Genomic DNA, 14,632 nt, shown 5'->3' with positions numbered 1-14,632 from the left:
GTCCCACACTCGGGGCCTCGCCCACGGATATCCGGATAAGAGACTAATCCGTCGGTTGTTCCAAAACCGAACCCGGAAAAACTTCCTTTGCCGGAAAGCACGGGCGATTCCACCAGGATAACTTTTTACTCTAACGTAGTCAAGATCATTTCTGATCGAGATGATCCGATTACGTCTATAAGATACTTAGTCAGTTCAAGGAAGAAACTTGCACTTGGATCATTGGGATCAACGCTTTTTTCCCCATTCAAGAGGCACAGCCGTTGATTCCTATCCATAGAACAGTTTCTGTCCGAGATTTTTTTTTTTTTTTTTTCTATCGTAAAAACAAAAGTTTGAGTCTCGATTTACGGATCCATCAGTCCAGCCTAACCCCATCCAGTCCCATGGGTTAGCCAACCGCCCAACCACTGTAGTGATGGGATCAAATTTTTAATTTGGTTAGGTTTTGTCCCGGGTACCAAGGAAAAGAGTTCCAAGGCCCCCTAGCCGGATGTTCATGCAAAATAAAACTAGTCACACCACTCACACACCCAATATGAAATTGCCTTTTTCAACCAGATTCAACTAGTTTAAAACAATCCTTTAATAAAACCATAGTATCATTGATCACCATCTTCCAATTTATCCAATTGATTCTTAATTTCCCATCATTCCTTCATCAGAGTATCTATGGCATCATTGGCAACTAGAACGCTCAGGAGCCGTTTCGATAGTTCCTAGCCCATAATACTTGGTAATATAATCACTTAACAAGATGGACTCTCGTTGAAGATCAGCAAGATCAACCAACAGATCCATATAAGGAGCCATGGACTCATCCATTGAAGACCAGCAAGGTCAATCAACCAGATCCATGCTCGATTTCAGAAAACAACTCCAACTCTGTTCCAATATCTTCCTCGACGCACGCGTGGGTATCCTAGGCGACCCAGAGCCCGAGCACCGTATGGTCAGCACCCTCTAGGATCCTTCGCAGGTAACCTAGCGCTTCACGCATAGGCCGCTTCCTTGGCCCCTCATCCACCGTACCGGAAGCTCACCATTTTAATCGCACCGAGGCTGGTCAAGACCTCGGCCGACCTTGCTACGCGAGACGTCCTTCATTGACTCCCCGTCAGCAGTTGCAACTTTCTCATCACGACCTTAATCACAAGACGGTCAAAATGCTCTCCCCAGCATTCTTGACATAAAACAATCATTTACAAACAGCATTTATAAACAGCATTTACAAACAGTTTACAATACAATTTCTATTTTAACTTTCATTTTTCCACATTATCCCTCCTCAATCTACATTACTTATTCCATATTCCATTTATATGTATACTCATCCCATCACATCATTTCCATCTCATCACTTCAGATTCCCTCACATCACAATCGTATATTCACATCCATACATCCACAACTATATGCGTACATTCACATCTACATGCATACATCTACATCCCTATGCATACATCCACATCCACATTCACATTCACCTCCATACATCTACATCTACATGCATACATCCACTCCACATTCACATCCACATCTATACATCTACATCTACATGCATACATCCACCTCTACATCCACATCTACGTCTATACACCTACATCTACATGCATACATCCACATCTCCATTCACATCTACATCTATACATCTACATCTACATGTATAAATCCACATCTCTATTCACATCTACATCTATACATCTACATCTACATATATACATCCACATCTCCATTCTCATCTACATCTATACATCTACATCTTCATGCATCCACCCACCTCCACATCCACATCTACATCTATACATCTACATCTACATGTATACATCCACATCTCTATTCACATCTACATCTATACATCTACATCTACATGTATACATCCACGTCTCCATTCTCACCTACACCTATACATCTACATCTACATGCATCCACCCACCTCCACATCCACATCTACATCTATACATCTACATCTACATGTATACATCCACATCTCTATTCACATCTACATCTACATGTATACATCCACGTCTCCATTCTCACCTACACCTATACATCTACATCTACATGCATCCACCCACCTCCACATCCACATCTACATCTATACATCTACATCTACATGTATACATCCACGTCTCCATTCTCACCCACACCTATACATCTACATCTACATGCATCCACCCACCTCCACATCCACATCTACATCTATACATCTACATCTACATGCATACATCCACCTCCACATTCACACTCACATCCATACCTCTACATCTACATGCAAACATCCATATCTCCATGCATAATAATATTCTTTTAATTAATCTAGGATGATAGTTCCTAGGATATGGTAGGAAGTCCTCTTTTTATGCTTTGAATGAATTTATTTTATGCGTGATTTCTATAAAAATTTTGCCATAGCTCCGCTACTATGACTGATAAATCTCAATTTTTTTTTCTAAGGGATAAAGCTTATCATTAAGGAAATAATTAGAATGGTCTCTAATTGGGTCATCAATCCATAATGGATTGCATCATCAATGTGCATAAACTAAAAGCATAGCAAAAGCCATTAATTTGGCCTCAAGCATAGCTTAATCTTGGATTAAGGAAAAGCTTTATGAAAAGCTTCATTTGGATTGAGAATGGGTCATGAGTATGACCATTTCTTGAGTGAGAGAGAGAAATTATAAAAACCATTAGAATTTAAATATAAATGGAAATTAACTTCTATAGCATTTATTAAATTATGTAACTCTTCACTACTATTCACCAATTAACTTCAATAGCATTTAAAAAACCATACCAATTAAACTTCTCAAGCTTGAGAGGGGTTGAGAAGAGAGAATCATTGAGAAATTATAGAAAGATCAAAATTCAATATACTTACCTTATGATTTGCTTGATTCTTTATTCACGGTAGAGGCCCCCAACCAATCAATTGGTTTAGTATGTTGATGGAGCCACCAATGGGGATTGAAGAAAGAGAGAAGTATCAAAAACTAGTGAATTATTAAAGAATTCACAGTTTTTGGCTTAGGTGGAGTAGAGTAACAAGCATAAGACACTATATATTTTGGCTTAGGTGGAGTAGAGTAACAAAGCATAAGACACTATATATTTTGGCTTAGGTGGAGTAGAGTAACAAAGCATAAGACACTATGTTTTTTTCAACAAGGGGAGGCTTCTATTTATAGGAAAATTTGAGCTCCTAACCAACAAACTGATTCTAGAATTTTCCAAGTCAGTTTGGTCACTTTTTGACCATTTTTAGGTCAATTAAGCTAACTTTTTGGAACTAGACTTGAATGAGGAGAGAGGAGAGATGAAATATCTTAATTTTTATGAGTTTAAAACTCATTCAAGCATGTGAAATATGCACCTCCTTTAAAGAATTTCCCTTCCTTACATATGTGTCAAAATTGTATTGCTCATAGTTTTTTACTAATAAACCTTGTACATTTTCAACTCTTCATCTTATGTGAAATATGCACCTCCTTTAAAGAACTCCTCTTCCTTACATATGTGTCATAGTTTTTTTACTAATAAGCCTTGTACATTTTCAACTCTTCATCTTATGTGAAATATGCACCTCCTTTAAAGAACTCCCCTTCCTTACATATGTGTCATAATGGAATCATTTTAATATTGCTCATAGTTTTTTACTAATAAACCTTGTACATTTTCAACTCTTCATCTTATGTGAGCATTTAAGGGACTCCCCTTCCTTACATATGTGTCATAATAAAATCATTATTCCCAAAATATCTCATATTTTTAATATTGCTCATAGTTTTTTATTAATAACCCTTGTACATTTTCAACTCTTCACCTCATGTGAGCATTTACTCATTTTTGGGTATTTTTTCTTTTTACAATTTGGATTTATCTCCTCCCTACACATGGATTGATGCTATTGGCCCATAGAAACCTTAATTGGACCATAGTCTAAAGATTTCTGGAAATCTAGACCCTTAGGCTAAGGTTCTTTATACCTATTTCCAATTAATTCCAATTGCACATTGGAAAATTCTTTTTAAATTTCTGTTTCAGGGAAACTCATCTGAATTATAAGAGATATTTTTCTATCCAAAAATATTCAAAATCTGAATATTCTCTCTCTAGAATATTTTCTCTATCTAGGTTAAAACAGCCACAAACAAGATCTCTTATATTTTAGAAAAGGAATTGATTACAGGGGAATATACTAGACATCAAAAAGGGGTTGGGGGAGGAATCTTACATTCTACCCCACTTAAAAAACGCGAGATGTCCTCATCTCGCAACTTGGAATAATTTCGCAAGATGCACGAATATGAGACTTAGAGAAAAATTTTAATCACGATTAACCACCAAGAAAAGTCTTAAAGAGAGCAAGATTCAAAATAAGAACAAGATTTAAACTTTATTCATTCACGGGACTTATACAGTAAAGATAGAAGAACTCTTTACACTTCCATAAGCCCGTCCATCATATGGTCACAAAAGCAGTCCTCACAAGCTGCACAAGTATAGGGTAACTCATCTATGGGAATGATTCTGCTGGTTATTGCCGCACCTATCTCAGTGGTATGAGGTGATCTAACAAAAGGACCTCTGAGAGGCAAGCCAAAAACGGGGTAAAGGCATATCTTCTCATGAGGAAGAAAACATGCCAGTAAGAAGACCCGCTCAGAAAACCCAAGATGCCTTGATCTCATGACACAGTAGTATCGGGGACCCAAACCCAAAGCTTCAATAACCATGGCCAAGCGGACATTGTTACGAAAGTGTTGCTGACCCCAGGGTGTTACCCTAGTTATGTTTTGATAGGTCCGCCATTTGGTCTGCGCTATAGAAGTTCCTAGGTGAGGAAAAAGTGAGCGCTCATACTGTTCTATAAAGTCTTTCTTCACAGACTCTCTTGCGTCTTGAAGGTGAGAAATCATCAGGGATAAAACTAATTCCTGTTGCCAAGCCATGAAGGAGATTAAGAAAGAAAGGAGATTGATGGGAGTAAGATTACTGTGAGTGACAAGTAAAAGTTACGACTTATATAAAGGAAGGAGCTAGCGTAACCTAGAAGCCAACGGTAACTTGCCACTGAAGTTTTACCGTCTTTCCATGATTTGTGTTTGACACATTCTATAGAAGGCATTAAGAATTTTAAGATGAGGAGATAAAAGAAACTTGTAGGCTAAGTCACCTACTTTCATTGAATTCAGATATAAGGATCACAATATCTGGGGGATAACTCCTTATACTCCCCAAGAGATAAAGAACTTCTTTTGGGCCGTACTCGAATGAAAACCAAAACCTTGGTATCCAAAACACCGATTCTCACTTCTAAACTCATTGTTCTAAATCCTTAAAACAGGCGTGACTCCTGAGAAGTATTCTAGGAAAAGGGTCTTCCTTTTTTAAACAGAAATTTTCTTTTATTTTAGAGAGGGAATAATTATAAGATCAGAAAGGAAGATTCTTACTCCAGTATACCTCGAAGGTTGGGGAGGAATCTTACATTCTACCCCACTTAAAAAGTGCGAGATGTCCTCATCTCGCAAGGTAGAGGACAGCTCTTATTCTTAAGATCCAATTTTTATTCTGGGGTTGCTTATATTCTGGTCAACCCAACAGAACACTGGGATAAATATCCCTTATATAGAACTCATCATTAAATAACAATTCATTCAGATTATATCATTCATATCTTTAACATGATAATGGTCCATTAGACTGAAAAGTTTCCTTCGGAACATTCCTCCACACGGAAATTTCAGTCAAGCAAGTTCTCAATTTGACATCCCTTAACTTGATCTACCGGTCAAGTATTAACAGTAGCAATCTGACAGCACAACCCACTAATCTCATAGTGATTTGCTGAATTCGTTATCATCATTCTAGTTATGAATATCATCACAGGGACTCGTCCCATTCCCCCCTCATTGTGGTTTCATTATATTTCAACTAATTTTTAAAAATCAATACTTTTCAATCAGCATTTTCAATCAGAATCCAAATCAATTCATTCATTCTCAAACAGAATTAAAAATCATATCAATCACATTCGAAATCATCATCTAGATAGCATTAACGCTTATAATTTCAAGTCTTAGATTTACTCGTATATACTGTCAATAAAGAGCTACAGTATACTCTCGGTATATACGGGTAGTCACGGCCCTTGGAATTATAAGGTAAATACTATCATGTCTAGGCCTCAAGCAAGTCAGGGTTTCTATATAATTGCGGTACTTCCATCTGAAGACCCAATTACCAAAATTACGAGTTTCAGTTTGAATATCAAATTGTATGAATTATATCACACAATTATAACCTTTTTGTGTTTCTTGATAAATTTTTGACATATTTGTCTTCTCAGTTGATCTTTATTAACCAAAGGCTCTGATACCAACTGTAAGATCCATGTTCCCACCGAGCAACGGATTCGGGGTACTGGCAGCGGAAGTAGCGCTTCTCGCGCGGGACAGGGGTCCCACACTCGGGGCCTTGCCCACGGATATCCGGATAAGAGACTAATCCGTCGGTTGTTCCAAAACCGAACCCGGAAAAACTTCCTTTACCGGAAAGCACGGGCGATTCCACCAGGATAACTTTTTACTCTAACGTAGTCAAGATCATTTCTGATCGAGATGATCCGATTACGTCTATAAGATACTTAGTCAGTTCAAGGAAGAAACTTGCACTTGGATCATTGGGATCAACGCTTTTTTCCCCATTCAAGAGGCACAGCCGTTGATTCCTATCCATAGAACAGTTTCTGTCCGGGATTTTTTTTTTTTTTTTTCTATCGTAAAAACAAAAGTTTGAGTCTCGATTTACGGATCCATCAGTCCAGCCTAACCCCATCCAGTCCCATGGGTTAGCCAACCGCCCAACCACTGTAGTGATGGGATCCAATTTTTAATTTGGTTAGGTTTTGTCCCGGGTACCAAGGAAAAGAGTTCCAAGGCCCCCTAGCCGGATGTTCATGCAAAATAAAACTAGTCACACCACTCACACACCCAATATGAAATTGCCTTTTTCAACCAGATTCAACCAGTTTAAAACAATCCTTTAATAAAACCATAGTATCATTGATCACCATCTTCCAATTTATCCAATTGATTCTTAATTTCCCATCATTCCTTCATCAGAGTATCTATGGCATCATTGGCAACTAGAACGCTTAGGAGCCGTTTCGATAGTTCCTAGCCCATAATACTTGGTAATATAATCACTTAACAAGATGGACTCTCGTTGAAGATCAGCAAGATCAACCAACAGATCCATATAAGGAGCCATGGACTCATCCATTGAAGACCAGCAAGGTCAATCAACCAGATCCATGCTCGATTTCAGAAAACAACTCCAACTCTGTTCCAATATCTTCCTCGACGCACGCGTGGGTATCCTAGGCGACCCAGAGCCCGAGCACCGTATGGTCAGCACCCTCTAGGATCCTTCGCAGGTAACCTAGCGCTTCACGCATAGGCCGCTTCCTTGGCCCCTCATCCACCGTACCGGAAGCTCACCATTTTAATCGCACCGAGGCTGGTCAAGACCTCGGCCGACCTTGCTACGCGAGACGTCCTTCATTGACTCCCCGTCAGCAGTTGTAACTTTCTCATCACGACCTTAATCACAAGACGGTCAAAATGCTCCCCCCAGCATTCTTGACATAAAACAATCATTTACAAACAGCATTTATAAACAGCATTTACAAACAGTTTACAATACAATTTCTATTTTAACTTTCATTTTTCCACATTATCCCTCCTCAATCTACATTACTTATTCCATATTCCATTTATATGTATACTCATCCCATCACATCATTTCCATCTCATCACTTCAGATTCCCTCACATCACAATCGTATATTCACATCCATACATCCACAACTATATGCGTACATTCACATCTACATGCATACATCTACATCCCTATGCATACATCCACATCCACATTCACATTCACCTCCATACATCTACATCTACATGCATACATCCACTCCACATTCACATCCACATCTATACATCTACATCTACATGCATACATCCACCTCTACATCCACATCTACGTCTATACACCTACATCTACATGCATACATCCACATCTCCATTCACATCTACATCTATACATCCACATCTACATGTATACATCCACATCTCTATTCACATCTACATCTATACATCTACATCTACATATATACATCCACATCTCCATTCTCATCTACATCTATACATCTACATCTTCATGCATCCACCCACCTCCACATCCACATCTACATCTATACATCTACATCTACATGTATACATCCACATCTCTATTCACATCTACATCTATACATCTACATCTACATGTATACATCCACGTCTCCATTCTCACCTACACCTATACATCTACATCTACATGCATCCACCCACCTCCACATCCACATCTACATCTATACATCTACATCTACATGTATACATCCACATCTCTATTCACATCTACATCTATACATCTACATCTACATGTATACACCACGTCTCCATTCTCACCTACACCTATACATCTACATCTACATGCATCCACCCACCTCCACATCCACATCTACATCTATACATCTACATCTACATGTATACATCCACGTCTCCATTCTCACCCACACCTATACATCTACATCTACATGCATCCACCCACCTCCACATCCACATCTACATCTATACATCTATATCTACATGCATACATCCACCTCCACATTCACACTCACATCCATACCTCTACATCTACATGCAAACATCCATATCTCCATGCATAATAATATTCTTTTAATTAATCTAGGATGATAGTTCCTAGGATATGGTAGGAAGTCCTCTTTTTATGCTTTGAATGAATTTATTTTATGCGTGATTTCTATAAAAATTTTGCCATAGCTCCGCTACTATGACTGATAAATCTCAATTTTTTTTTCTAAGGGATAAAGCTTATCATTAAGGAAATAATTAGAATGGTCTCTAATTGGGTCATCAATCCATAATGGATTGCATCATCAATGTGCATAAACTAAAAGCATAGCAAAAGCCATTAATTTGGCCTCAAGCATAGTTTAATCTTGGATTAAGGAAAAGCTTTATGAAAAGCTTCATTTGGATTGAGAATGGGTCATGAGTATGACCATTTCTTGAGTGAGAGAGAGAAATTATAAAAACCATTAGAATTTAAATATAAATGGAAATTAACTTCTACAGCATTTATTAAATTATGTAACTCTTCACTACTATTCACCAATTAACTTCAATAGCATTTAAAAAACCATACCAATTAAACTTCTCAAGCTTGAGAGGGGTTGAGAAGAGAGAATCATTGAGAAATTATAGAAAGATCAAAATTCAATATACTTACCTTATGATTTGCTTGATTCTTTATTCACGGTAGAGGCCCCCAACCAATCAATTGGTTTAGTATGTTGATGGAGCCACCAATGGGGATTGAAGAAAGAGAGAAGTATCAAAAACTAGTGAATTATTAAAGAATTCACAGTTTTTGGCTTAGGTGGAGTAGAGTAACAAGCATAAGACACTATATATTTTGGCTTAGGTGGAGTAGAGTAACAAAGCATAAGACACTATATATTTTGGCTTAGGTGGAGTAGAGTAACAAAGCATAAGACACTATATATTTTGGCTTAGGTGGAGTAGAGTAACAAAGCATAAGACACTATGTTTTTTTCAACAAGGGGAGGCTTCTATTTATAGGAAAATTTGAGCTCCTAACCAACAAACTGATTCTAGAATTTTCCAAGTCAGTTTGGTCACTTTTTGACCATTTTTAGGTCAATTAAGCTAACTTTTTGGAACTAGACTTGAATGAGGAGAGAGGAGAGATGAAATATCTTAATTTTTATGAGTTTAAAACTCATTCAAGCATGTGAAATATGCACCTCCTTTAAAGAATTTCCCTTCCTTACATATGTGTCAAAATTGTATTGCTCATAGTTTTTTACTAATAAACCTTGTACATTTTCAACTCTTCATCTTATGTGAAATATGCACCTCCTTTAAAGAACTCCTCTTCCTTACATATGTGTCATAGTTTTTTTACTAATAAGCCTTGTACATTTTCAACTCTTCATCTTATGTGAAATATGCACCTCCTTTAAAGAACTCCCCTTCCTTACATATGTGTCATAATGGAATCATTTTAATATTGCTCATAGTTTTTTACTAATAAACCTTGTACATTTTCAACTCTTCATCTTATGTGAGCATTTAAGGGACTCCCCTTCCTTACATATGTGTCATAATAAAATCATTATTCCCAAAATATCTCATATTTTTAATATTGCTCATAGTTTTTTATTAATAACCCTTGTACATTTTCAACTCTTCACCTCATGTGAGCATTTACTCATTTTTGGGTATTTTTTCTTTTTACAATTTGGATTTATCTCCTCCCTACACATGGATTGATGCTATTGGCCCATAGAAACCTTAATTGGACCATAGTCTAAAGATTTCTGGAAATCTAGACCCTTAGGCTAAGGTTCTTTATACCTATTTCCAATTAATTCCAATTGCACATTGGAAAATTCTTTTTAAATTTCTGTTTCAGGGAAACTCATCTGAATTATAAGAGATATTTTTCTATCCAAAAATATTCAAAATCTGAATATTCTCTCTCTAGAATATTTTCTCTCTCTAGGTTAAAACAGCCACAAACAAGATCTCTTATATTTTAGAAAAGGAATTGATTACAGGGGAATATACTAGACATCAAAAAGGGGTTGGGGGAGGAATCTTACAAGGCTTCTAGATGCATTGGATCACTGTCCTCCTAATGTCAATCTTTTGGATTTAATAGAGCCAATAGATTTAGAGATAGAAAGTTGTTCCCTCTACTGATGTCTATTTCATGCTATGCCTTTGAACTTATTGAATAATTTTATTTTGTTCAGATATTAACAGTTTCTAACATATCTTTCCAACTATCCAGACACCACAACAAGATGATTCAAGTAGCTGCGGGCGGCAGCTGGAGAGTGCTGATTAGTGCCAAATATATACTTTCAAGCTATTTTGAGATAGGACAGCCAGAGCTTGTAAGAAAAAATAATTTTCAATCAGCTTCAAAAAATTTGATATTGGTATAAAGTGTTCTAAATCATCATATCTCATTGCAGATGAGAGAAGATAGCTTCAGCTCGAACTATGTATATAGTTTCAAAGCTGATATAATTTGGAAGTTTTTGAAGTACGCCTCCCCCAAACCTATTGTACCAGCTACTATCGAGTTGGGTGAGAGCTCTAAAGTCCGAGAAGGTGTCATACACCTTGATGACACAGATGATGCAGATGTGGTGCCACAGGAACAAGGACCTAGTGCTGATGAGGAGAAGCCACAAGAACAAGGACCTGCTGCTGCTGATGTTATTGAGGAGATGATGGAGCAGCAGCAAACAGATGCTCCAGGGGCAGTAGAGGAGACAATGGAGCAGCACCAAGAGACTGACTGTACACGACAGGATGGAGCAGCAGAAAATAGATTCTCCAAATAAAGATGATACGGTGAGCTTGGACCATGTAGAGCAGCCTCTAGATCAGCCCGTAGATAAATAGAAAATTGTTGTCAAGAATATGTTCTACATATATAATTAAACACTTATGTATAGAATTTTACTTTATTGAATATAATACCTTTGTTTATGGAGTCTATGTTATCTCAATTTTCAAATTTTCAATGTCTTTGCATTTTATTCAATTTTATGCATAGGTCCTGCATAGCCCTCTTATGCAATAGGCCCTATGCATAGCCCTCTTATGCAATAGGCCTATGCATAGGCCATATGCATAGGGCTTACGCATAGGGCTTATGAACTAATGAACTGATGTTTTGATTTACTATGATAATCTTTTGCAGGTCTATTCAAGAGAACAACCACCAAGGGCATACACCACACAACGATTCATACGGATTTGGCTAGTAGAGGTAAGCCCTCTTTGTTTATGCTTCTTCTCTTTGTGTTTTTGCACCCTTGGGTGTCGGGGATTAGGTTTAGGTCAAGATCCTATAGGCCTTATGAAATAGCGCTTATGCATAGCCATATGCATAGGTTGTATGCATAGGCCGTATACATAAGGCCTATACATACGGTATACGGCCTATGCATACAGCCTGTGCATAAGTCATATGCATACGGCATACGGCCTATGCATACAACCTATGCATAAGGCCTATGCATATGCCTTATGCATAGCATATGCATACCCTATGCATACGGCCTATGCGGCATAAGCCCTATGCATATGGCATATAGCCTATACATGCGGCCTATGCATAAGCCCTATGCATACGGCCTATGTATAAGGCCTATGCATATATAGCCTATGCATAAACCCTATGCATAAGACCTATGCATACGGAATACGGCCTATGCATAAACTCTATGCATAAGACCTATGCATACGCCATACGGCCTATGTATACGGCATACGCTATGCATAGACTATGGATAGGATATGCATAGGCTATGCATTGTGTATGGTTTAGACTATGCATATGCTATGGTTTATGTATAGAGATATGGAACATTGTTATATGCCATCTATAATGCTGCTTATGTCAGGTTAGGAGTCCGCAAGACGAGTAGGTAGTTTTAGTGGAGAGGGAGCCCTCGATCTTCTCACTATACTTCTCTTGTAAAAGAGGAGGTGCCTTTGGAGCTCAAATCTGGCCTGGTGATCGTCATGTATATCAAGCTTCCTACTATATGCCTATACATAGTAGGATCCTCCAAAATCTCTCCTGAATCTGTACTCAACTTGCCATTCTGATCCAATGGCACTGAGATAGGCTTACAGCCTTTCATACCATACTTGGATAACATGTCCAAGCCATACTGTCTCTGCAGTAATCCAATACCATGTGGTGACCTAATCACCTCAATGCCCAAGAAATATCTGAGCTCCCCCAGATCCTTCATCTCAAACTTCTGTCTAAGCAAGATTTTTACATCAAAGATCTCTGCATCATGGTCCCCCGTAATGATCAAGTCATCTACATAGATGTCAACAAGCACAACCCCTCTATCACCATGTCTCACATACAGCGAGAAATCTGCATTGGCTACATGAAAGCCAATAGTGACAAGATATTCAGAAATCTTGTCAGACCATGCTCTTGGTGCTTGCTTTAAGCCATACAAGGCTTTCTTCAACCTGCAAACATGCTCGGGGTGACTCACATCCTCATAACTAGGTGGCTGCAACATATACACCTCTTCTTGCAAATCCCCATGCAAGAATGCATTCTGTACATCCATCTGATGTAAAGACCATTGCTTTGACGCAGCCACTGCTATCACAACTCTCACTGTTGCCATCTTAGCAACTGGGCTGAAAGTTTCCTCATAATAATCACTGCCATATGTCTGTGCATATCCTTTGGCTACCAACCTAGCCTTATACCTGTTTATGCTTCCATCACTGTCATGTTTTACTTTGTACACCCACTTGCATCCAATGGCTTTCTTGCCCTCAGGCAATTGCACTAAGTCCCAAGTCTCATTTCCATATAGTGCATCCATCTCTTCATCCATAGCTTTCTCCTAACACACATTTCCAACAGCCTCATCAATGCATGTGGGCTCAACAACCTGCACAACCTTTGCCATATATGCATAGTGATGTGCCACATAACCATCATAGGTAAATCTCTGCACAGGATTTTTCACTCTCCCAGATCTTTGCAGCTTTTCATTCATGGCTTCCATAGCCTTGTTTACACCAGGTGTTCTCATAGCTGGGATCCCAAGCTCCTCATCAAGGCTCTCTCATCAAAGACAACATCCCTGCTTACCCTCAACTCACGTGTAGCAGGGTTATAACACCTGTATCCCTTTTGCTCAAGGGAATATCCAATAAACACACATTTTTCAGCAACTTTGGCAGTCCTATCACAATTCCTTTAGTCTGCATAGACTTCATTCTCTGCACATTCACATGTCCAATTTTTTTATGCCAAATGTCTGTGTCTGCAACAATTCCTGAACCATTTGCAAACATTGCAGCACTTATTTCAGGCATGTCTACATTCAACGTAAACATTCTGCCCACTCTGTTGCCTTTTGCAACCAACCTGCACTTGTCTTTAAAGTCTTCAACATAACAACCATCAGGGTTAAACCGAACCTGCAAACCCTGCTCAATCATCTGGCCAACTGAAACCAGATTCTTTGTTATGTTCGGAACGTGAAGTACATCTGCAAGGTAGTTCACTTTGCCATCCTGCATAGACAATGGCACATCTCCACCAACATGGGCGATTGGATGAGCAGTGTCATCCCCTATTTCTACAAAACCTGGTCTTTCAAGGTTTTTCATCTCCTTGAACCACTCCCCATGACTTGTCATGTGGTTCGAAGCACCTGAATCCACATACCATACATCATCTTTTTGTGATGCCTCAACATTTTCAGACATGGCATTCACGACATGCCGCATAACAAATAACCTTTCATTATCCTCGTTGTTTCTGCTTGAGGATGCATAGTTGTTCTGTTGCACTTTCCCATTTTGCATGTCAGCCTGCTTCTTATAACATTCTGCCTGCACATGTCCAGGCTTACCACAATAATAGCATTCACGTGCATCATTATATTGCCTTTTCTAATTTCC

Source organism: Cibotium barometz, chromosome 23 (genome assembly GCF_041138505.1).
Source record: "Cibotium barometz isolate CiBa-2024 chromosome 23, ASM4113850v1, whole genome shotgun sequence".
Lineage (NCBI taxonomy): Eukaryota > Viridiplantae > Streptophyta > Polypodiopsida > Cyatheales > Cibotiaceae > Cibotium > Cibotium barometz.
The sequence above is the reverse complement of the archived record's forward strand: the minus strand, read 5'-3'. Positions refer to the sequence as shown.